The following is a 23,922-nucleotide window of genomic DNA, read 5'->3' as shown; positions in this document are numbered from 1 at the left end:
AAATAAAGCTTCTACGTTTCTGCTTTCAGCTATGATGTACATCATTATTTCCATTAAGAACAACTGCTACACAGATATAAAATATCAACTATATTTCATTTGAAGGAATTAAAGAGAGTCCAAGACAGTTAATACTTGAGGGGCAAAGGATTTGGAAAAGCAAAGTGCATTATAAGGAGTTCAGTCTGCAGACCTGGCTTTTGCTGAGGGAATTTGTTGGCTTTTGGGCCATCACAAAAGAAACTGAGAAGCCATCCTTACTAAAAGGCTACCTACAGAGCTTGCAACAATTATTTGGAACTGGAAACAGGAAATCTCCATTAGACTTGCCAAAGTAGCTAGGATTTAAGAATCTATAATCCCTGTGCGAGGGTGTGTGTGTGTGTGGGGGGGGGGTGTGTGAGATAGAGTGAAGGTATTTTATTATTTGGTGTCATGTTCCCTGTGAATAATTTGCCAGTTCTAAATTTGCACATGACAAGCTTGCCAGCAAGCCAGGCAAAGAATAGCTAAAAAGTGAATAGAACTTTCACGGTACTAGAAGGATAGAAATTGGAGTCCAGGACACACTAAGGAGGATAGGCCCTAAAAAGCAGCCCAACTATTCTACGTCAGCTCATCTGAGAACTATATCTATATAGTAGAGGTAAAACCACATATATTAGGTTGTAGGAAAAGTCAGGACACATTTTTTTTTTTGCATAAAAAAGCAGGAAAAAAAATCTCCTGACTTTTCCAACAACTCAGTAGATCAAGTTTTAAAAAACTTAAACAGAGAAGCAATTACAGAAGCTAGAACTCACACCTTCTGCACCCTTAAAAGGATTTTGGCCCATAGTCCCAGAGAGGGAGAACTGTTAAGGGAAGATGACTAGAGGGCTCTGTACCCCAATTCTATCAGGACACAGAGAAAGAAGAGGGAAAAAGGAAAGGCATTCAGAAATAATAATAGGTATAGGTGTGACTTAGAAAGGAAGAGAAAGCAGGAACCATAGGGAAAAATGGACAAAAATATAGTTATAGAAATAGTAAGTCAACCCATATTTTGACCTTGGGAGAACCACTGATGTTTCCAATGGAAGGAATGAGAACACAGAACTCTGGTGGTGGGAATGTTGAAAACTGTCCAACGTTATCTTATAATTTTGTAAACCAATATTAAATCAATAACTCTAAAAAAGAAAAGCCTTAAAACTTTACTTGAAGTAGTATCCTGGAATAAGGTATTATGTTCCTCTCATAGCTGCCTACCAGAAAATAGGATACGTCCTCATGAGGTAATGAAAACAGTCTACAAGGTCTCTAATGTCATGTGCACCTAGCCTGGAATCTTACGTATACCAAGAAATAGGGCTGAAAATAAAGCTTGACAATAGGAAGAGACTGTGATTTATAGATACGGAAATAATCTACTACAGAGAGAAAAATGACTAGAAATAATATACTCAGGTTAAAAAATAGTTGGAAAATTCCTTTGGAGAGCCACAATTTATTTAAAAAATAAGTAAATGAAAAGAAAATAAACATTTCATAATTGATAAAATTATGCATTCAGAAAAATTTAACACCCAATGTTGATTAAAAAATTCAATTAATCATATGAGCTTGGATTAGAAGACAAATTGGTTAATCTGAAAAAGAGTATCTTTAGCACAATTCTTACTCAGCAATGAAATTCCACTGAGATCAAGAGATTGCAACAAGGATGTCTGCTATGGTTATCTCCACTGAACACTATACTATATACTGGAATATCAGACAGTGTAATAAGGCAAGAATAAACTATATAGATATTTACAATTAAATAAAACAAAACTATTATTACACTCACAGAAAACTGGTAGAAACTATAAAACAACCTATTCAGTCAATTTATCAGTATCAATAGATATAAGTAAATATGACATGCCAATTTATTAATTTATTGGCACATATATGCATACATAATTAGAAAATGAAATTTAAGAACAATAGCATCACAAGTAACCATTCAAGAATCATTGCAATAAAATATGTATAAATTTTCTAAAAGTACTTTAATTTTTGAGAAAAATCTAAACATCCTAAAAAACTAGAGTAGTATGTGGTACCAACAGATGGTAGACTCCTTACTATAATGATGTCCCTGTTCCTCAAATGTCCTATAGATTCATGGCCACTACATTTAACATGAAATATTCTCTTTGGAATTAAACCAAAATTTTTCCAAATGTATATAGCAACTCAAAAGATTAAGAATAGCAAAGATAATCTTAAAAATAGTAAAGTTGCAAGGATTTTAAGGTTGCATTTCAAGATACTTTATATGGGCAGTATTTAGTAAAGCACTGCATTTGTCTGAGATGAACAAATGAGATAAGGGACACAGGGTCAGTAATAAGCCAATACACACATGGGCACATGGATTATGACAAACTTGACTCCATAGTAGAAGCAAAGAAGTCTTTTCAACAAGTAGACTGAATTAATATTCTTAAACAATGAACCCTGTCCCTAGCTTCTAACAATTTCTGATCAACTTAAGTTCTAAAGGCAGTAACAAAGATAATGAAGTATCTAGGAAATACCATGGTAAAGTATGATCACAATCTTTGGGTGGGCAAAGTTGCAACAAGTGGAACTCTAAAGCACTGAACAACTACTACAAAATCAAGATTCAAAAATAATACTAGAATAACCAAACAGAAAAGTTGGAAAAAAGACTAGAGCCAACACTTTACAAGAGAAGATAGCCAAGTAGCCAATAAATATAAAAAAGCTATCACACCCATCAGTTATAGGGTAAACATATCAAAACTATATTGAGATGCCACTGTACAACCCATCAAAACAAGTAACTGAAAAAGATTAAGTTTGTCAAGTACTGGCAAAGATGAGTAATAACTGAAACCTACAAACTGGGAATACATGTTTGTTTAAGGAGGCCTAGCACTGAACCCAGACTTCATATATGCAACACACACAATTTCCATCACTGCACCCTGGGGAGTGTAAACTGGTGACACTTTTTTAGCTCTTTTAACACTATCTACTAAAACTCTTCCATCTTTACTAAGGCTGTGTATAGGAGCAAATGATCACAATACTACTGTCTGCAATGGAAAAAATGTTATTTTTAAAGCCCCAAATGTCATCATACAGCCTATAAACAAACCTGTCTTACTGGTCAAAGAAATACTGTACAGTTTTGAAACATAAACTCTGCAGCATCAATACATTCACAAGCTATGTTGTGTGAAAGACAGCAGACAAAAAATATCGACAGTGTTATTTCATACACATGTAGTTCAAAGCTGCCAATACTCTGAGAATCAGAGATGTGAGGCTAGTGACTGGCAGAAGGAGGTGGGGGGCTTCTATTCTTTATCATAATTCTGCAGTTGTGGTGGTTGTGAAAATTCATCCAACATTATGCTATCTGACCACTTTCCTCTCTATTTTTATAACTCAGTAAAAAAAGATGACTTTAAAAATTGAGGGGGTTAAAAATGAAAATTTTCTTGTTAAGATTTATATTTTTGTTTTCAGAGTAGTTTTTCACAGATGGAGAAATTGTCATGCTCTAACTATGCAAGATTAAATTTTCTTTCTCTGTGAAATGTGAACATTTTAAAAGAGGGCAAAAATATTTCATTTTTTACCCAAGGCAAGTATATGAAAATTCTTGGGGCAGCATGACTGAAAGTAAAGTGTATATTTTCACCACATAACCACAGTGAAAATGGAGACTCTTTGTTGGCTGAAATTTTAACTTTATTGACCCTAAGACATTGTGACATATGGTATCACTACTGGAGGTCACACTGAGCCTGAGCAATGGGGGTGGGGGGGCGAGGAGACTTGTTTCTACACTGTTTAACCTACCTCATTCCTGAACACTGAACACACCACATACATTTTACATGGAACTTTTTTTTTTTTTTACCTTATTTATAAGATTAAAAAAAACCTTTTCTCATTTTGGCTTATTTATAGCTTTTAAAAACTTTAAACGTATACACATGCACTTCTGGAACCATGAAGTTTTTGTGAGTTACACAACCCTACACCTTAGCAAATACTGGTTAGCTTCTTTGAGATATAGTGCTCTCTGGATTTCTAATAAGCTGAGGACGAGCTGATTTAATTTCTCCACCTCCATCCACATATGTGTAAATAGGAGCAAACATATGCGTATTATACACATGCTCCAGCAAAACTGGGCAGTTTATCTTGAATAATTCATTGTTTGTGGAACTGGTAATTGGAATTGCATTTAAGTTCCAACCTAGCAGTGCTGAGCAGTATTTGAAAATAGAAAACTGAACACAAAGATCTGTTGTTTCCTCTGCAGGATGTCATCAGGCTTGTCCACTGGCAAACTGCATAAGCAATAGTGTCACCATGCAGGACAGCTGAACTGCTGACAGGTACTTGCAGGCACAGCCCTGATGAGGTCAAATACCCCTAAACCTGCCTTGTTTGCTGATCTTTTAATCGGATTCAACTTGACGGTGGCCACCGCACAAGGCTTTCTGACAGTATGTGACAGCATCTGACAGCAAAATATTGTGATTTTTCACCATTTGATGATATTCCAGATCTTTTGCAGGCCTGTGTAAACTAGCATAGTGTTTTCTAGAAAATGTTACAGCAGTTAATCACTTAAAAATTTCAATTGAGTCCTAAGTTAATGAATCTCACATTTCAAGAATAATAGGTCATGTAGAAGTCAGTGATCCCAAGGACTTTGGTTAAGGGTAAAAAAAAAACAAAAGCACACATCAGTGTGAACTTACAGTTCAGCTCCCAGAGTTGTCTGTATCTCCAAGGGAACAGGGACATCTCTCTTCTTCCTTCAGCGATTTTTTAAACGGACTATTGCAGACCCAACTTCCTAATGATAAAAACAAAAGCATACTATGCAACTTACTATTCATGTACAAAGAGCTTTAGAATTCCTTTTTACTTATTTACTGGGTAGAGACAGAGAGGAACAGAGAGGGAGAAAGACAAAACAACCTGCAAGTGCTTCACTGCTCCTGACACTTCCCCCCCTGCAGGTGGGGACCAGGTTCTTGAACCTTGATCTATGTACATGCTCATGTGTGTGCTCAATCAGGTGTGCTTTTTCATAGGACCTGAAATACATGTTAACCTTTTCCTACATTCTTAAAGAATACAATTAATGATTTTGGGGGTGGAGAGGAAAAAAAATCCCTGGAAAACAATTTTTTAATATTATTTATTCCCTTTTGTTGCCTTTGTTTTATTGTTGTAGTTGTTATTGGTGTTGTTGTTTGATAGGACAGAGAAATGGAGAGAGGAGGGGAAGACAGAGGGGAAGAGAAAGACACCTGCAGACCTGCTTCACCGCTTTTGAAGCGACTCCCCTGTAGGTGGGGAGCCGGGGGCTCAAACTGGATCCTTAGGCAGGTCCTTGCACTTTTTAATCTTTATTTTGAATGGAGACAGAGAAATTGTGAGGGGAGGGGAAAAGAATACGGGAGACAGACAGACACCTGCAACCCTGCTTCACCACTCATGAAGCTTTCCTCCTGCAGGTGGGGACCAGGGGCTTGAACCTGGATCCTTGTTCACTGTAGTGTGTGTGCTTAACCAGGTGGGCCACTGCCTGGCCCCTAGAAAACTATTTTTAATAAGTCCCCTATAAGCCCCTACACATTTCTTCCCAGTATTTTCTCATCAGTTATTTACAAGATTTCAAGCCTAAACAAAACAAAATTAAAATTGCATTAAACTTTCATTATCATGGAAATTATTTTCTAATTTATATCCTATCCTTTTGACATTGATACTTTGAATTGTTCTGAAATAAAACAGATGTATCCTCTGTGGTTTCCTATTGAGCTTAGAACAATGCCCAACTAATGCTCAATGTTCTTGCTAGGACAGATTTTCTTGCATATCTTCTTGCTCATTTTGGTGGAACCATCATTGCCTTCAACACACCAAGCTCTTTTCTGCTGAAGGGCTCTGTAGTTGCCCTTGGATGTCCCTTTCTCAACTTTGTCCTTGGCAGAGTATTCCCTCCCTGACCACTCCCACGGCTGTTCTTGCCTCCCCTGCTGTACCAGCATTCTCCTCTCTTCATTTCACTTTTTTGTGCCATTATGTATGCTTTATGTTATTTGTATTCCCCAGTAGGATATAAACTACTGGGGACCAATGTTCATGGCCTTACTTACTCCTTTATTAGCAATATTTACCCTGTAGGTATATTACTGTCTCTATTTTGCAAGTATGCCTGGTGATTAAACCTAATATTTACAGATACACTACCACAGGAGATCTAAGAATGAGTTAGATAATACTTGTGTTGACCTAGATTTATATGGGTGTCAGCCACAAGTGTAGCATTTAGGTAAATGTAATTGTGTAGATTGCTCTTAAGTAGTATTTGAAAATATATAGGACTTATTTTTTTAAGACCAATTTCTGAAGCATCAAAAGACAAGTATCAGGTCTCATTTCATCCATCATAATAAAGCTATTTTCAAGTACAAGATAGGGAATATCTTAGGATTTTTAAAAATTTTTATTTTATTTATTGGATAGAAACAGCCAGAAATCAAGAGGAAAGGAGGAGATAGATACTTGCAGCCATGCTTTACCACTTTCAAAGCTTTCCCCCTGCAGGTGAGGGCCAGGGGCTCAAACTCAGGTTCTTTCCCATGGTAATATGTCACTCAACTAGGTGCACCACTACCCAGCCCTATATCTTAGGATTTTAATGCGATGAATTTATAACACTAAATATTTAGGAGGAGGGCAAGATGGTGGTTAAGTGCATGCATTACCATGAACAAGGACCCAGGTTCAAGTCCCCAGTCCCCACCCGCAGGAAGAAAGTTTCAGGAGTGTTGAAGCATGTCTCCAGTTTTTTCTTTAAGTCTCTCTCCCTTCCCCTCCCTCTCAGTTTCACTCTATTCGATCAGGTAAAATAAAGTTTTAAAAAAAAAAAATCCATGTGGAACATAAAAAGGCATGCTACAGTTACCTAATTTAGAGATGACTATTGATAAATCCACTGCCATGACCCTAGTAAGAGGCATTAATGACCCTGAGTACTCAGCTGCACTTTTCACAACCCTTGTAGTCTTCTAATTGACCTCTGTCCTTGTTACAGGAAGAAGCTTTGTCAAAGGTATTCTCTCTAAGGCTCCATACAAATGCAAATGAGAACTACTGAAAGGGGAGCAGAACAGAAAAGGACCTTCCTGGTTTGTGGAGGGTGACACTTATATCTCTGCACATGGTGAGTGTGACAGACAAGGACCTCTTCATGACCTACTATTTCAGGGGTAGGGAAGAGAGCTTGTTTTCCTCTATGTTCATGTTCTTTAAAATCTAGAAGAGCTACATCCTGGGACATGATGGCAGAGGACCTAGTGGGGGTTGTACTGTTAAGTGGAAAACTGGGAAATGTTATGCATTTACAAACTATTATATTTATGGTTGACTGTAAAACATTAATCCCTCAAGAAGGAAATCTAGAAGAGCTATGCTAGCTTGGAGAACGATAGCATGAAAAGACTCATCAGTAAGAAGCGCCAGGAGCATCATTTTTAATGCAACTACAGAGCAAGTGGGCTGTCTAAGGGCTTACCCACAGAGATTTCAGAGATATCTTTTGTCAACAGAGAAATGCATTTTTAAAATATTACTTATTTACTGGATAGAGACAGAAATTGAGAAGGATGCAGGAGGGAGAGAGGGAGAGAGACAGAGAAACACCTGCAGCCCTACTTCACCACTTATGAAGCTTTCCCCCTGCAGGTGGGGACCAGTGGCTTCAACATGGGTGAGAAATCCATTTTTTGAATGGGTGTCACTGCTGAATTTTTTTTTTTTTTTGAGTCATCCTGAGGTTAGATCAGGGTGCTATGATTTCTTGGTTGCAGAACTTGACTGGTAACCAGAATTATTTGTGTTCTGACTTTTTATCCTATAAAGTAGGATAAGAAAGTAGTTCCCATCTGAAGTAGACAGGATGGAGACATTGATGCCACACAAGTAAAACTCTTAAAACAGAATGTGATATGTATTAAATTAATTCAGTAGATAATAGCTGTGACTATGCATCTTGAGTCTGAATCATAAGCACTGTTCAATATTGTGGTTCTGTGCCTACCTGAGCAATTACAAAGCAAATAGGACCATAGCGAATTTTTACTATGTTAATAATCCACAGGCTAGTGAAGAGAAGAACGTTTTATAGTCAAGTTGGTCAAATTCCAATTTCAGTGCAAACTCCAGCTTCTCTCAGTTGTGAAGTGATTTTATTTCTTGGGGTCAAACAGGTAGCTCACCTGGAAAGTGTAGCTGCTTTTCCATGTGTAAGACCCAAAATGGAATATGACCTCCAATCCTTATGGTCTCTTTCCCTGTCTCTCTGCCTTAGTCTTTTCTTCTAGCTAGAAATGTCAGATCAGAGCATTGAAGCCTAGTGACAACAAAATCTTTTTCACATCTTTCAAGGTGTCTGCTTTCTTTTCAAGTCACAGACTGTTTGCTTTGTGTTGTGTGTATCTGAAATAATACATTATCTCAGCACTTAATGTGCACCACTTAGCTACCACAAGGAAGAAAATAAAAATAGTACATAGAAACAAGAGGGATTACAATTTACTGGAGACAGACATAAACAATGTGTAATTTGAATGGCAAGTGAATAAATATCTGTGTGTGAAGTTTGACTCCTAGAAAAATGATAATTCATTTTTATTATGATAGTTCATGTTATTACTATCTGGCATTTATATACACAGAACTGTAGTTCATTTTGTTAGTATCTGCTTAAGCCAAGTGAGGTAAATAATTCACACCTATAGAAAGCAGTGCTCTGAAAATTTTCTGAATGATTCTTCATGGCAATGTTGATATGATAAGTCAAATGATTTTTAAAATTTTTTTTCTGAAGGTATCCTTTTCTCTCATCACACATTTCCTGAGCTTTGGTGCATGCTGACATTCCAGGTAATCTGCATGAGCACAGAGAAGCATTACATGGTACTCTTGTCCTGCATCAGCATTCCATGAGCACCATATAGGTGCAACAAGAAGGAAAATAAAAACAGTACATAGAAGTACAAGGATTTGGGAGTCGGGCAGTAGCACAGCGAGTTAAGCACATGTGGCATGAAGTGCAAGGATCTGCTAAGGATCCTGATTTGAGCCCCTGGCTCCCCACCTGCAGGGGCATCACTTCACAGGCGGTGAAACAGGTATGCAGGTGTCTCTTCCCCCCCCCATATTTGCCTCCTCTCTCCATTTCTCTCTGTCCTAACAATGACATTAATAACTACAACAATAAAAAACAAGGGCAACAAAAGGGAGTATATATATATATATATATATATATATATATATATACACTTAGAATTTGAGAATAGGGGCCAGGTGATGATGTATTTTGATGTATTTGGTTAAGTGCACACATTATAATGTTCAAGGACCCAGGTTCAAGCCCCTGGTCCCCAAGCAGGGGGAAAGCTTCACAAGTGGTGAAGCAGGGCTACAGGTGTGTCTCTGTCTCTTTGCCTCTCTATCTCTCCCTACCCTCTAATAATTTCTCTCTGTCTCTATCCAATAATAAGTAAAATATTAAAAAACAATTTATTGGAGAAAATAGGGATAAACAATGTATGAATTGAATGATAACTGAAAAATAAATATCTGTTCAAGAACAAAGCTGAAGAGCTATTTTAAGTCAACAGAGGAGCAGAAGTAGACAGTGGAGAGGAAGATTAGAGAATTTAGGTGACTCAAGAGCATTCCCTGAGAAAGTAGGCAAGAATTCCCTTAGAGGACTTAACTAAGCTCTAGGTAGCAGGGCCTGGCTCTGTAGACAGGCTTGTTGGAAGATGGAAGGCTTAGTGAGCAAGCTTCACAGATTGTACCTGGATCTCTGCATATATAATTCTCACTCCCCCTGGACCTTTTGCCTTGTCTTCTTATAGTGAGAAATATTACACTAGGAGCCTGTCACAGACACTCAGGGAAAAGGATTTTGCTTGCTGATGTTATCATCAAGTTTTCATAAGGGACAGACTACTGTTCCATGATAATTCATTCTATATGACAGAGTCCCTTCCAGCTAAAGAACATCATGACAGGGAATAGCAGGCATAGCTCTCAAGACATCCCTGAGATGTCTCCAACCATATCTATTTAACCAGGCTTATATGTAATGCTATTTGTGTTGAAGAATTTTAGTAATTTTCTAATTTAACAAAACTTACAGATGGACAATAACTTGAAATGTATCCATATATAATTTGGATTCACTTAATGTATAAATATACACTATATATATATATCTTAGAAATTCAACAGGGAAGGAAAAAAAACATTATGTAGTGAATACCCTGCCCTTTTCTGTAAAACTCTGAAATGGTAAGGACTGTCCAGTAATTTCCTTTAAGTTACATAAAACCGTTGTTATAATTCTGTAGGCATCATGCTCCTCTAGGAAAATGATGTATGGAGAGTCATCTGGTAGGGGCTGATGGGATGTAAATGAAACTAATTAAGGAAATGTCAAACATAATTAATAAAACAGGTTTAAGTTGCAAAAGCCCTGTCAGTGGAATGAATGGAGAAGCCCATTGTCGGGTGTACTCTTTCCCTCTCTCTTCTCCTCTCCAGCTTTATTTAGCCCTGTTCAATTAGATCCTGGAAAGCTACTTGAAGCTCACTTTTCTACCTCACCTTCTCCGATCTTGATCCCATAGAGGGGGAGGATATAAATTTTCCTGTCGGCCTGCAGCTTGGAAAAAAATTAATTGCCAGTGACTCATCTTTTCCAAGTACTACAGGACATTAACATAACCAATTTGCTCCAACTCCTCACTGGCTGCTTAATAGAGCATCTGACCAGCTGATAAAACCAGGGGGCTGCTGATGCTACCTTATTATTACTAGCATTTTCATAATATCTAAATATTATGGTGGTGTGATGCACAGGCTCCATTTATTATTGATAAGAACAAAAAAGAGAGAGAGAGAAGGGAATTGGAAATAACAAAGCGGGTGAGCGACCTATAATTATGGCAAGCAAATTAGAGTATGTGGTGGAGTCAGTTACATTTGCCTAGGAGTAATGATGCCCGAGACCTTTTCCTTCCCCTGAGACTGGAGAAATAATGGATTCCTTTGCAGCTGCAGATGGGGTAGGAGAAGGCTGTCATGAGGACAGTGTTTACAGAAGTTAGGCTGAGCTCATGGCTATGAGACCTGCCTGCAGTGTTGCAGTCAGCTTCAATCATTTCAGCCACTGAAGCAGAAGTCACTCCAAAGCCCACTGGCTTCTGCAAGGGGTAGGTGACAAGAGTGGAAGCCAGGGAGAAGGGTCCTGTGTCCTGCTGGAAAGTCAACCACTATGTTTGGAAGGGGCATTTCAAACCTCTTCAGCTCTCAGGCAAGGGTGATAACCTTGAAAACCAGAGTCCAATCTGCATTTAAGTGGAGAGATAAAGATCAAGTATGGTTTCTGTTTACTGATAGTTTGCTGGGCCTCAGTATAGGTCATTTCAGCTCTGTTCCTGCACACACACACACACACACACACACACACACACACACACACACTTACTTTACACCTGAGACTTAACACTATTGGACAAGTATTAACTAAACATCTACAGTTTCCAGACTCAACTAGAAAGACCTAGTACATGTACCTAGGAAGCTGCAAGTATCCATTTTGAATCAAATTAGATCAACAAACACAGACAGATTTTGTAGGGAAGCAAATTTCTCGAGAAATAGCCATTTGTGATAAATTTGAGGCTTGATATGTATCCAGCAACTCAGAAGGCAATTTAAAAAAAATGACAGTAAATTGGCAAAACCAGGTGATGCTATCAAAGGAGTGTGCCTTGCTGCTTAATGAATAGTAGTCAAAATTTGTTCTGCTGGATATTAGTCTTACCACAAAATAAGTGCTCAAATACTAATGGGACCAGTTCAACAGAACACGAGTGTCAGCTTAGAGAAACAGTCACTGGCCATATTTGAGATGGTAATGGATCTCTATTGGACTTACTATGCTAAGGTAAAAATCCTGTCAATAAATGATTTGTATGGAGGTTAAACACGTTCATATTTTTTAACTTTCCTGTCTGAAATTTTCTAAAATGCAAAGTCTGGGGGAAGGTTCCTATTGCATTTATATTTTGCAAGGCTAATACTTGGGTAATTACACCACGACTTGTTGGGTTGTTAGAAAAGTCATGATGAATTAAAAAATATTTATCTTGATTTGTTTTTTTAAGGAGCGGTGGATTCATGGTGCAGGCACCGAGACCAGCAATAACCCTGGAGGAAAAAAAAAAAAAGAAAAAAGAATTTGGAAACTCAACAACATGCTGCTTAAGAACTGCTGGGTCAGAGAGACAACTCAAGCAAGAAATTCAAATGTTCCTGGAAAAAAAATGAAAGCAAAGACACAAGCTATCAAAATATTTGAGACACAGCTAAAGCAGTACTGAGAGGGAAACTCAGAGCCATACAATCACAAATTAAGAGAACAAGAAAAAGCTCAAATAAATGACCTTACTGCATACCTTAAGGACTTAGAGGAACAAAGGAACCCTAAAGCAACCAGAAGGATGGAAATAATTAAAATTAGAGCAGAAATAAACAGCATCAAAAATAAGAGAACCATACAAAAAATCAACGAAGCCAAATGTTGCTCTTTGAAAAATTAAACAAGATAGACAACCCCCTAGCCAGAATCACTTAAAAAAATGGGGGAAGGGAGAAGACTCAAATAAATATAATTGTAAATGATAGAGGAGATATCACAACTGAAACTACAGAAATCCAGAAAATCATTTGAACCTTCCATGAAGAACTATACGCCAGCAAGCTAGAGAATCTGGAAGAAATGGAAAAATTCCTAGAAACATATGTCCTTCCAAAACTGAATCAAGAAGAACTACAAAACCTAAATGCACCAATCACAGACAAAGCAATCGAAACAGTTATTAAGAATCTTCCCAACAACAAAAGTCCTGGACCAGATGGCTTCACAAACAAATTCTACAAATCCCTCAGGAAACAGTTAATACCTATACTTCTAAAGCTTTTCCACAAGATTGAACAAACAGGAATACTCCCTTCCACATTCTATGAAGCCAACATTACCCCCTGATACCAAAAGCAGATAGAAACATAACAAAAAGGAAAACTACAAACCAATATCTCTGATGAACATAGATGCCAAAATACTAAACAAGATCCTGGCCAACCAGATACAACAGTATATCAAAAAGATTGTTCATCACGACCAAGTGGGATTTATCCCAGGAATGCAAGGCTGGTTCAACAACCTAAGTCAATCAATGTCATTCACCACATCAATAAAAGCAAAACCCAAAACCACATGATTATCTTAACAGATGCAGAGAACCATTTGACAAAATACAACACCCATTCATGCTCAAAACACTACAAAAAATGGGAATAAATGGGAAATTCCTCAAGATAGTGGACTCCATATACAGCAAACCTACAGCCAACATCATACTCAATGGACAGAAGTTGAAAGCATTCCCCCTCAGATCAGGGACTAGTCAGGGCTGTCCATTATCACCATGACTCTTCAACATAATACTGGAAATTCTTGCCATAGAAATCAGGCAAGAGAAAGAAATCAAAGGAATAAAGAATGGAAAGGAAGAAGTCAGGCTCTCACTATTTGCAGATGATATGATAGTATACATACAAAAATCTAAAGAATCCAGCAGAAAACTACTGGAAGTTAGGCAATATAGCAAGGTTTCAGGCTACAAAATCAATGTACAAAAATCAGTGGCATTTCTTTATGAAAACACCAAATCTGAAGAAGACATCCAGAAATCAATCCCATTCACTGTTCAGCAAAATCATTAAGTAACAAGGAATAAAGCTACCAAAGAAGTGAAAGACTTGGGGGTCGGGCGGTGGTGCAGTGGGTTAAGTGCATGTGGTGCAAAGCGCAGGGACCGGCGTAAGGATCCTGGTTCGAGCCCCCGGCTCCCCACCTGCAGGGGAGTCGCTTCACAGGTGGTGAAGCAGGTCTGCAGGTGTCTATCTTTCTCTCCCCTTCTCTGTCTTCCCCTCCTCTCTCCATTTCTCTCTGTCCTATCCAACAATGAATTGCGTCAACAAGGGCAATAATAATAGCCACAACGAAGCTACAACAAGGGCAACAAAAGGGGGAAAAAATGGCCTCCAGGAGCGGTGGATTCATGGTGCAGGCACCGAGCCCAGCAATAACCCTGGAGGAGGGGGAAAAAAAAAAAGAAGTGAAAGACTTATATACTGAAAACTATGACCCACTATTCAAGGAAATAGAAAATGATACCAAGAAATGGAAAGACATCCCATACTCATGGATTGGAAGAATAAATATCATCACAATAAATATTCTCCTCAGGGCCATATGCAAATTTAATGAAATACCCACCAAAGTTCCACCATGCTTCTTTAAGAGGATAGGACAAAAACTATAATAGTTTATCTGGAATCAGAAAACACCTAGAATTGCCAAAACAATCTTGAGGAAAATAAACAGAAATGGAGGCATCACACTCCCAGATCTCAAACTATAGTATAAGGCCATCATCATCAAAACAGCCTGGTACTGGAACAAAAACAGGCACACAGATCTGTGGAACAGAACTGAAAGCCCAGAACTAAACCCCCACACCTATGGACATCTAATCTTTGGTAAGGGGACCCAAAATACTAAATGGAGGAAGGAGGCTCTCTTCAATAAATGGTGCTGGGAAAACTGGGTTGAAACACGCACAAGAATGAAACTGAACCACCTTATCTCACCAGAAACAAAAATCAACTACAAATGGATCAAGGACATGGATGTTAGACCAGAAACTATCAAATACTTAAGAGGAACACATTCGTGGAACACTTTCCCACCTAAACCTCAAGGACATCTTTGATGAAACAAACCGAACTGCAAGGAAGACTAAAGCAGAAACAAATCAATGGGACTACATCAAATTGAAAAGCTTCTGCACAGCCAAAGAAACTATCACACAAAGAGACCCCTCACAGAAATTGAGTAGATCTTCACATGGCATATATCAGACAAGAGAGCAATAACCAAAATATACAAAGAGCTCAGCAAACTGAGCAACAAAAAAGCAAATGACCCCATCCAAAAATGGGCAGAGGATATGAACAGAACATTCACTACAGAAGAGATCCAAAAGGCTAACAAACACAAGAAAAATTACTCCAGGTTGCTGATTTTCAGAGAAATGCAAATAAAGACAAACCTAAAATACCATCTCACCCCTGTGAGAATGGCATATATCAAAAAGGACAGCAGCAACAAATGCTGGAGAGGCTGTGGGGACAGAGGAACCCTTCTGCACTGCTGGTGGGAATGTAAACTGGTCCAGCCTCTGTGGAGAGCAGTCTGGAGAACTCTCACAAGGCTAGACATGGACCTTCCATATGACCCAGTAATCCCTCTCCTAGGGATATATCCCAAGGACTCCATAAAACCCAACCAGAAAGAAATGTGTAAACCTATGTTCATAGCAGCACAATTTGTAATAGCTAAAAACAAAAAACAAACAAAAAAAAAAACAACCTGGAAGCAATCCAGGTGCCCAACAACAGATGAGTGGCTGAGAAAGTTGTGGTATATATACACAATGGAATACTACTCAGCTATTAAGAACAATAAAACCACTTTCTCTGACCCATCTTGGTTGGAGCTAAGTCAGTAAGATAAATATAAGTATGGGGTGATTCCACTCTTAAACAGAAGTTGAGAAAGAATAACAGAAAGGGAAACTCAAAGCAGGATTTGACTGAATTTGGAGTAGGGAACCAAAGTAAAAACCCTGAGTTAAGGGTGAGGGTCGATGTTGGATGTCCAGCTTCAAGGGGCAGGGGGAGAGAGAGGGAGGGGAGGGAGGGAGGGAGGGGTGGGATGGAACACAGTCTTTTGGTGGTGGAAATGGTGTTTATGTACACTCCTATCAATTTAATCATATAAATCACTATTTAATTAATATGGCAGGAAAAATTGAATGTCTCAAACCTTTCATATCACAGACTGAGTATTTTTAATACATAGGCTGAGTCTTTGATATGTTGACTCTCTTAAAAGCTTAGACAAGTGGGGAAACAGTTACAGAGGCCAGACCTTCCACCTTCTGCAACCCACAAGAACCTTGGGTCCATACTCCCAGAGGGGTAAAGAATGGGAAAGCTATCAGGGGAGAGGATGGGATATGAAGATCTAGTGGTGGGAATTGTGTGAGTTGTGCCCCACCCCATCCTACGGTTTTGTTAATGTCCCCTTTCTTAAATAAGTAAATAAATTTAAAAAAAAATAAAACTTAGACCAGGGAGAACAGAAACAATGGGTGGCACAGCTATATACAAATAATGTAAAAGAACATAAATTATGGTGATGTTGAGTATCATACAGCAAATCCTAACAAAGGGATTTTTCAAAGTTAACCCAATTGCCCAATACTATGATTATAGCAATAACTCTCTATTGTATTCTTAAACCCTAAGACAGTAGGAACCTCCCACTTCCTCTTTAGAGCCTATATTTCCCCCAGTCCTGGAACCTCTAGGGTGGGGCTCACTTTCCTGCATGATTCTCTCAGTTCATACCAAATGATAATTGTATCTCGCCAATCCCAACCTATTGAATGCAAGGAGTACCACCCTAGCATGTTTCACTTCAGACTGTGTCTAGAGACATCAGGCATGGAATGTCAATCCTTCAGCCTCATTACTCAGGTAAGACCTTTCCTTTCATAGTATTTTCAAATTCCATTCTAGGAGGTTCACTTCATAAAAAAATCCCAAAACCTAGATATAGACCAGGTCCCATAAGATAGAGCATATGTTCACATGTATCCATAAATTACGGCAAAATATATACCTGAAAGCAAAAGTACACAGTAGTCTGAAGTGAGTCAGTATCAAGTTCATAATGAAATAGTGTCTACTTAGACTTAGATACCCTCCTCACCTACTTCCTATTACAGTTCTCTAACTCACTCCAAAGCTAACCTCATCAAAGCAAGGACTGCAAAAGCTGAATAAGGGCAAGAGACTGGCATACTTTAAGGATGACTCTTTAGTCACTATCAGGCCACCCCATCAGCTGGGGCCCTATTCGGAGAGTTCTGAGATTCCCAAACAGACATGATGAACCTAGACCTCCAGTAAATCCCTCTCTCCATTGTTAAGGGTCATTCCTAGCAGGAACAACACAACAGACCCCTTTGTGGGCCCCCATAGGACCCTGAGCTCAACTTGGATTACCAATGGTAGAGAATGTTCCATCCTCCGAAGGGAGGATGGACAATATACTCTATGCTACACCTTAGGAAGATGGGTCCTGATATTGGAGCAGCTTGGAACATTCCTACTTATGACCACAGAATGTGAGCTCAGAGCTACAGGGATGCAGAAGTCACATAGGCTCCTAAGCTGAATATGGGCCCCAGATCACATCAAATCGATGGGGTTTATATAGTCAACAATATTTATATACCTTTCCCATATTTGGGAGCTACTCTCTTCTCTAATCCAGCTTTCTGGTCCTTCTGCCAGCCATGACACCACCTCCCCAGACAATAATTAGGATCCACCTGCATATCAGATTTCAAACTCAGGCAAAAACAAACAAACAAACAAAAAAGCTAGTACAGCCACATGCCCTTTGGGATATAAATTATGCCTACTAGCAATCTACAAAATGGAAGGCCCCCCAACTCTTCATCTGCACTATTCCAGCCTTTAGGTCCATGATTGGTCAACAATTTGTTTGGCTTTGTATGCTAACTCTCTTTTCAGCCACCAGGTTCAGATGCTATCATGATACCGACCAGACTTCCCAACCCCACCAATGTGTCCTGGAGCTCCGCTTCCCTTGTGCCCTTCCCCACTATGAAAAGAGAAAGACTGGCTGGGAGTATGGATCAATCTGTCAACACCCATGTTCAGTGGGGAAGCAATTACAGAAGCCGGACCTTCTACCTTTTGCATCCCACAATGACCTTGGTTCCATACTCCCAGAGGGTTAAAGAATAGGAAAGCTATCAGGGGAGGGATTGGGATACAGAGTTGTGGTGGTGGGAATTGTGTGAAGTTGTACCCCTCTTATTCTATGGTTTAGTCAATGTTTCCTTTTTATAAAAAATAAATAAATAAATAAAACCACTATGGGCCAGGTGTTGGTGCTCTTGGCAGAGTAGGCTTGTGCAATGCTTCAAGATCCAGGTTCAAACCTCTGTTGGGGGATAGTCACATTGGTGAAGCAGTGCTACAGGCGTCTCTGTTCTTTCTCTCCAACACTCACACCTCTCTTGATTTCTGTCTCTATATAATAAGTAAATAAAATAATTTAAAAAACAATGCTAAAGTGTTTTTCACAGAGACTCAGATCAGCTTTTTATTTGTATTGCCAGTGTGGATTGTGGCTAACATTTAATACTATCAGACTTAAATTCTTGCACTTTAGATGTGCACAAGGCCTATGTTAGAAATGTGTGTCATTTCCCTAAGTGAGCATTGTTTCGTATTGTTCATATGTGTGTGTGTGTGTGTGTGTGTGTGTGTGTGTGTGTGTGTGAAATTATATAAAGTACTATGCTTATTGAATTTTGCAACTGGAGCCAGAAAGAAGGGACAGTAACTGTTAATGGATGAAAGTTTTAAAAGGGGGGATATAAGTTTTAAAAAGTTTTAATTGTTATGCAACTTTTTACATATACTACGGAGTCTGTATTTTTAAATGACAAATTATATAGTATCTAAATAATATCTCAATTAAAAAGGAAATAAAATAATTCGTGATAATTGTCATAGTACTTTCTCCATATTTAAATTTCTCTAGAATCATTTGAGCTATTTTTGCCTCCTGGTCTTCTATAAAATTTTAGATTATGAATGTCAAGTTCCACATAAAACAAATGGAAATTCAAGTAGAACTGTTTGAATGTATGGCTTTGTTTGGATAGAGCATATATCTCCATAATACTTATTTTTCTCAGCAAATTATATAACATTTCTTTTTTTCAATAAGAATCTTAGTTTTTTTAAAAATTAGGTTTTCCTAGGTTATTTTAGGTCAATTTAAATCAAGTATCTATTACAATATGTTAACATTGTGTTATCAAATATAAAAATGTAGTCAAACTGCAGGCTTAGTAACTAAAGTGATTTAATACTATCTGATTCTAAGGATCTGTAGCTTATGCATAATGTTTTTATCTGCTAAATACTAATTTTGACTGTTACTCATATTTCTTAACTTATGCAATGAGCTAGAAATTTCAGAATACTGCATATTAGAAGTGAAAACAGGCACTCTTTAATTGCACCTTATAGAAAGATATGTAAACATATTTCCACAATAATATGTGGACTGGGGGGGTAGATAGCATAGAAGTTATGTCAAAGACTTTCATGTCAGAAGTTCTGAGGTCCCAGGTTCAATCCCTAGCACCTATCCCAAGCCAGAACTCTGGTGTCTGTGTCTTGTCTATTTGTCTGTCTCTCTGTATCTCTTTCATTAAATAAAACATTAAAATAATTAGCATTTTAATAGATTTATGTTATAACATATATTTATGCATTAAAGGAAAGTTCTAATAATTTGGTAATTTTTAAAAAATAAATTAAGGTTGAATTTTAACAACTTGTATAAAGTAGTATAGTAACTTTTTAAAATTTATTTATTCCCTTTTGTTGCTCTTGTTTTATTGTTGTAGTTATTTTATTAATGTTGATTGTTGTTGGATAGGACAGAGGGAAATGGTGAGAGGAGATGAAGACAGAGACAGGGAGAGAAAGACACCTGCAGACCTGCTTCACTTCTTGTGAAGGGTCTCCTCTGCAGGTGGGGAGCCCGGGCTCAAACTGGGATCCTGGGCTCAAACCGGGATCCTTATGTTAGTCCTTGCGTTTTGCACCACCTGTGCTTAATTTGCTGCGCTACTGCCCAACTCCCAACTAGTAACTTTTAAAAAACCTTTGATATTTAAAGGTATATGGCACAGAATTTTATTTCCTAAAATTCACCTGCGGCCCTGCGTCAGGATCCTGAAGTTTCCCCCTGCAGGTGGGGACCAGGAGCTTGAACCTGGAGCTTGTACACTGTAATGTGTGTACTTAACCAGATGCGCCACCACCTGGCCTCCATGAGTTAACATATTTAAGAAAGTTTTACTAGTATCTAATGAGATAAATATCACAGATGTGTTACATGCTATCACTATGACTGTGTTCATATTAGTTTGGGGATGTGCTCATGATTAAAACTGCCATATTATTTCCCTTCTCAAATTATTTATATCACTAAATGCTTACTTTGTAAAAAAAAATAAAAGAGACATGTAATAGGATAATTCAGTTATGTCTGAAATTATTCATTTTATAACAGCCATTTTCCTCTCTTTGTCACTCTTTTTCCTTTTTGATAGGGATAGAAACAGTGAGAGACTATGCTTGCTTTCACAGCACATATACTAAAATTGGAAAGATACATAGAAACAGTAAGAGATGAGGGAGATAGAAAGGGAATGAAAAAGAGAGAGGCCTGCAGTACTGCCTCATCACTTTTGAAGCACCTTCCCACTTTTGACGGCCGGGGGGTGTTTGAACTTGGGATTTTGCATATAGTGTGTGCATTTGAATTTTATTTACTAGATATTTCTTGAGTGTAAGTTACATGACCATTTTCCACATACTTGTGATTCTTTTGTCTTTTCCTTTCTCATGTTCAATCTTTATTTCTTTAGACATGTAGTATATATTTAGACATGTAGTATATATTTATTATATCATTGTAGCTGATGATTCTAAAATTGGAAGGAATGTGCAGTTCAGTTCTATCCAGTAGCTCAGGCTGTCTGTGTTTCCTCACATTCTTTGTGGTTTTTCATATACAACATGTAACTGGTGGGGGTGAGGGGAGGGCTTTATCAATGGGACATCTTTGAAGTCTATAATTTGACTGTAAAGTCTTCTAGGGAAAGATTTTATTTATCTACTTGTTTTGATTTGACTTTGGAAATATTTCCAAAGTCCTGGGTCACGCCCATGACATAGCTGATACACTATCCAGGTGAGCTCTCTTGCTGGCTTAAGACCTACATTTTCTTTTCTTTTTTTTTTAACTAAATATATATATAATATATATATTATATATATATATACATAATTTTGTTTATTTGTTATTGGATAGAGACAGATCAAGAGGGGAGGGGGAGCTAAAGAGGGAGAGACACAGGAACACCTGCAGCTCTACTTCACCACTTGTAAAAATTTCCCCTTGCAGGTGGGGACCAGGGGCTTGAACCTGGGTTCTTACACACTGTAGTGTGTGTGCTTGATCAGGTCTGTCAACGCCTGGCCCCAAAACCAGTTTTTGCAAATCTAGAAGCATGTTAAAATGAATAGTCAGCTTGAGATTACTTCGGTATATAGAATTCAGGTTTCAAATGCACAGGAGAGACAGTTTACAAGTTCAAATCTGTTGAGGGATTCTTTTTCTGAGTAATTCCTTCTTAGTATAATTTTATTTTTAATATTTATTTTATTTTCCTTTTTGTTGCCCTTGTTTTTTAGTGTTGTTGCAGTTATTATTGTTGTAGTTATTGATGTGGCCCTTGTTAGATAGGACAGAGAAATGCAGAGAGGAGAGGAAGACAGAGAGGGCAAGAGAAAGATACCTGCAGACCTGCCTCACTGCCTGTGAAGCAACTCCCCTGCAGATGGGAAGCCGGGGACTCGAACCGGGATCCTTATGCTGGTCCCTGCGCTTTGTGCCATGCGCGCTTAACCCACTGTGCTACCGCCCGCCTCCCCTTAGTATAATTTTATTTCTTACTTATCCTCTAGAGACTCAGCTCTTTATAGAGATGCCTTATTAGACTCTTCCTGATTTCTTATATTCAAGACCCAGTGAATCTCCACAATTCTGAATTCAAGCATATCAATTTTCTCTGGACTTCAGTAAGGTTTAAGCCTCAGAATATTCTCTGTGTTCTTTTCAGTTCATAAAAGCATCTAAAGGAATTGAATAAGTATCTACATTTCTATGTGTACACTATTTTATAAAATACATTTTGATACTATTTAATAATAGAAAATTATAGTATATGTTAAAGTATAACAAATAACACTATAGTTTTAAAATCTATTAATTTCAGCTTCCTGAAATATTGCCAGAAATTCCTCTCCTGGGAATTTCACACCTATCCAAAATGATTTGTATATACCTATATTCATAGCAGCACAATGTGTAATAGCCAAAACCTGGAAGCAACCCAGGTGTCCAACAACAGGTGAGTGGTTGAGCAAGTTGTGGTCTATATACACAGTGGAATGGTTACCACTCAGCTATTAAAAAATAGTGAATTCACTTTCTTTACCCCAACCTGGATGAAGCTTGAAGGAATCATGTTAAGTGAGATAAGTCAGAAACAGAAGGATGAATATGGGATGATCTCACTCACAGACAGAAGTTGAAAAACAGGATCAGAAGGGAAAACACAGAGCAGAACTTGGACTGGAGTTGGTGTATTGCACCAAAGGAAAAGACTGTGGGGTGGGTCACTGCAGGGTTCAGATCCTGGAACATGATAGCAGAGGACCTAGTGGAGCTTGTAATTGTTTTGTGGAAAACTAGGAAATGTTATGCATGTACAAACTATTCTATTTACTGTTTACTGTAAAATATTGGTCCCTCAATAAAGAAATAAAAAAAATTCAAAAAGGCTCTAAAAGAGAAAAAGAAATATTGCCAGAAACACACCTCAGTGAGGCTTTACTGGTCTTTACCCTATAAACTGCCCTATAAACTTGTGACTGCTAAAATTTAAATAAAAAGGAAAGTGTTGACTATGCAACTCTGAGAAGCACAGCAAAGATTTAGTCAAGAAAGTAGGATGAATTAAAAAATTAGGAACTAGAAGATGTCAACTTGCATTTATAATAAGGTAAAAAGCTGTCATCTTCATCATCATTGTCTCACCATTTCATTAACTTGCCTGAAGTTCCAGCTCAGCTCATTTTGTAAGTTCAAGAAATGCATTTCTTTCCTTCCTTCTTGCATCCCTCCCTCCCTTTCTCCATCCCTCTCTTTCTCTTCCACTCTTTCTCCCTTCCTCCCCTTCCTATCTTCCTTTTTCCCTCTCTCTCTCTCTTATTTTTTTGGAAACTGCTGGTCTTTTACTGCTCTGAGGCAACTTTTTCAGATAGAGAATAGAACAAACTGAGGAAAAGAGCCTCCCCCAGGTGAAGTGGGGGCTGGACTTGAACCTGGATCATGCATACAACAAAGCTGGTTTAATACCCACATTAAAAAATTATTAGTGACTTAGTGTTGATTTACAAAATTACATGTCAACAGGGGTATAAATCCATTCCATTCCTACCACCAGGGTTCTGAATCTTCAGTCTCCCCACTGCAAGTCACAGCAGTTCCTCTAAGGTTGTAGACATGGGCCAACCATCATATCTGCAACTATCTGTCTACATTTATACAGAATCTCCCACTTTTTCTTCCTGATCCAATCCTCTCTTCCCCACTGAGCCACTCATGACAACATTACTACCTCCATATGTCCCTCTCCTTTCCCTCCTCTCTCTGGGTGTTGATGGAGCTGGAGTGCAGAGTCCTCTTACCTTCTTCCTCCTATCACTTCTCCCCCACTGGGAGAATGGATCAAGGCTGTTTTGGGGGTACAGAAGGTAGGAGTTCTGGCTTCTGTAATTGCTTCTCCACTGGGCATGGGTGTTGGCAAGTACCCACATTTTCTGGATAGGGAGACAACATAGGGGTTATTCAAGTGATTTCCATGCCTGAGGCACTAAAGTCAAAGGATAAATCCCCAACACCACTATAAGCCAGAGCTGAACAGT

General features: G+C 38.3%; 1 long non-coding RNA gene across 1 annotated transcript in view; it reads right to left on the bottom strand.

The window, feature by feature from the left end:
- LOC132534929 (uncharacterized) overlaps nucleotides 1-4,867 on the bottom strand; it is a 129,613-nt gene extending 124,746 nt beyond the window's left edge. Inside the window, exon 1 of the long non-coding RNA XR_009546690.1 lies at nucleotides 4,779-4,867. This is a non-coding gene — a long non-coding RNA (uncharacterized LOC132534929). The remainder of the gene's footprint in view (nucleotides 1-4,778) is intronic.
- Between the last annotated feature and the right edge of the window lie 19,055 nt (nucleotides 4,868-23,922).

The sequence above is a fragment of the Erinaceus europaeus genome, chromosome 20 (assembly GCF_950295315.1).
Source record: "Erinaceus europaeus chromosome 20, mEriEur2.1, whole genome shotgun sequence".
NCBI classification, from domain to species: Eukaryota; Metazoa; Chordata; class Mammalia; order Eulipotyphla; family Erinaceidae; genus Erinaceus; species Erinaceus europaeus.
This window is presented reverse-complemented; position numbering and strand designations above follow the sequence as displayed.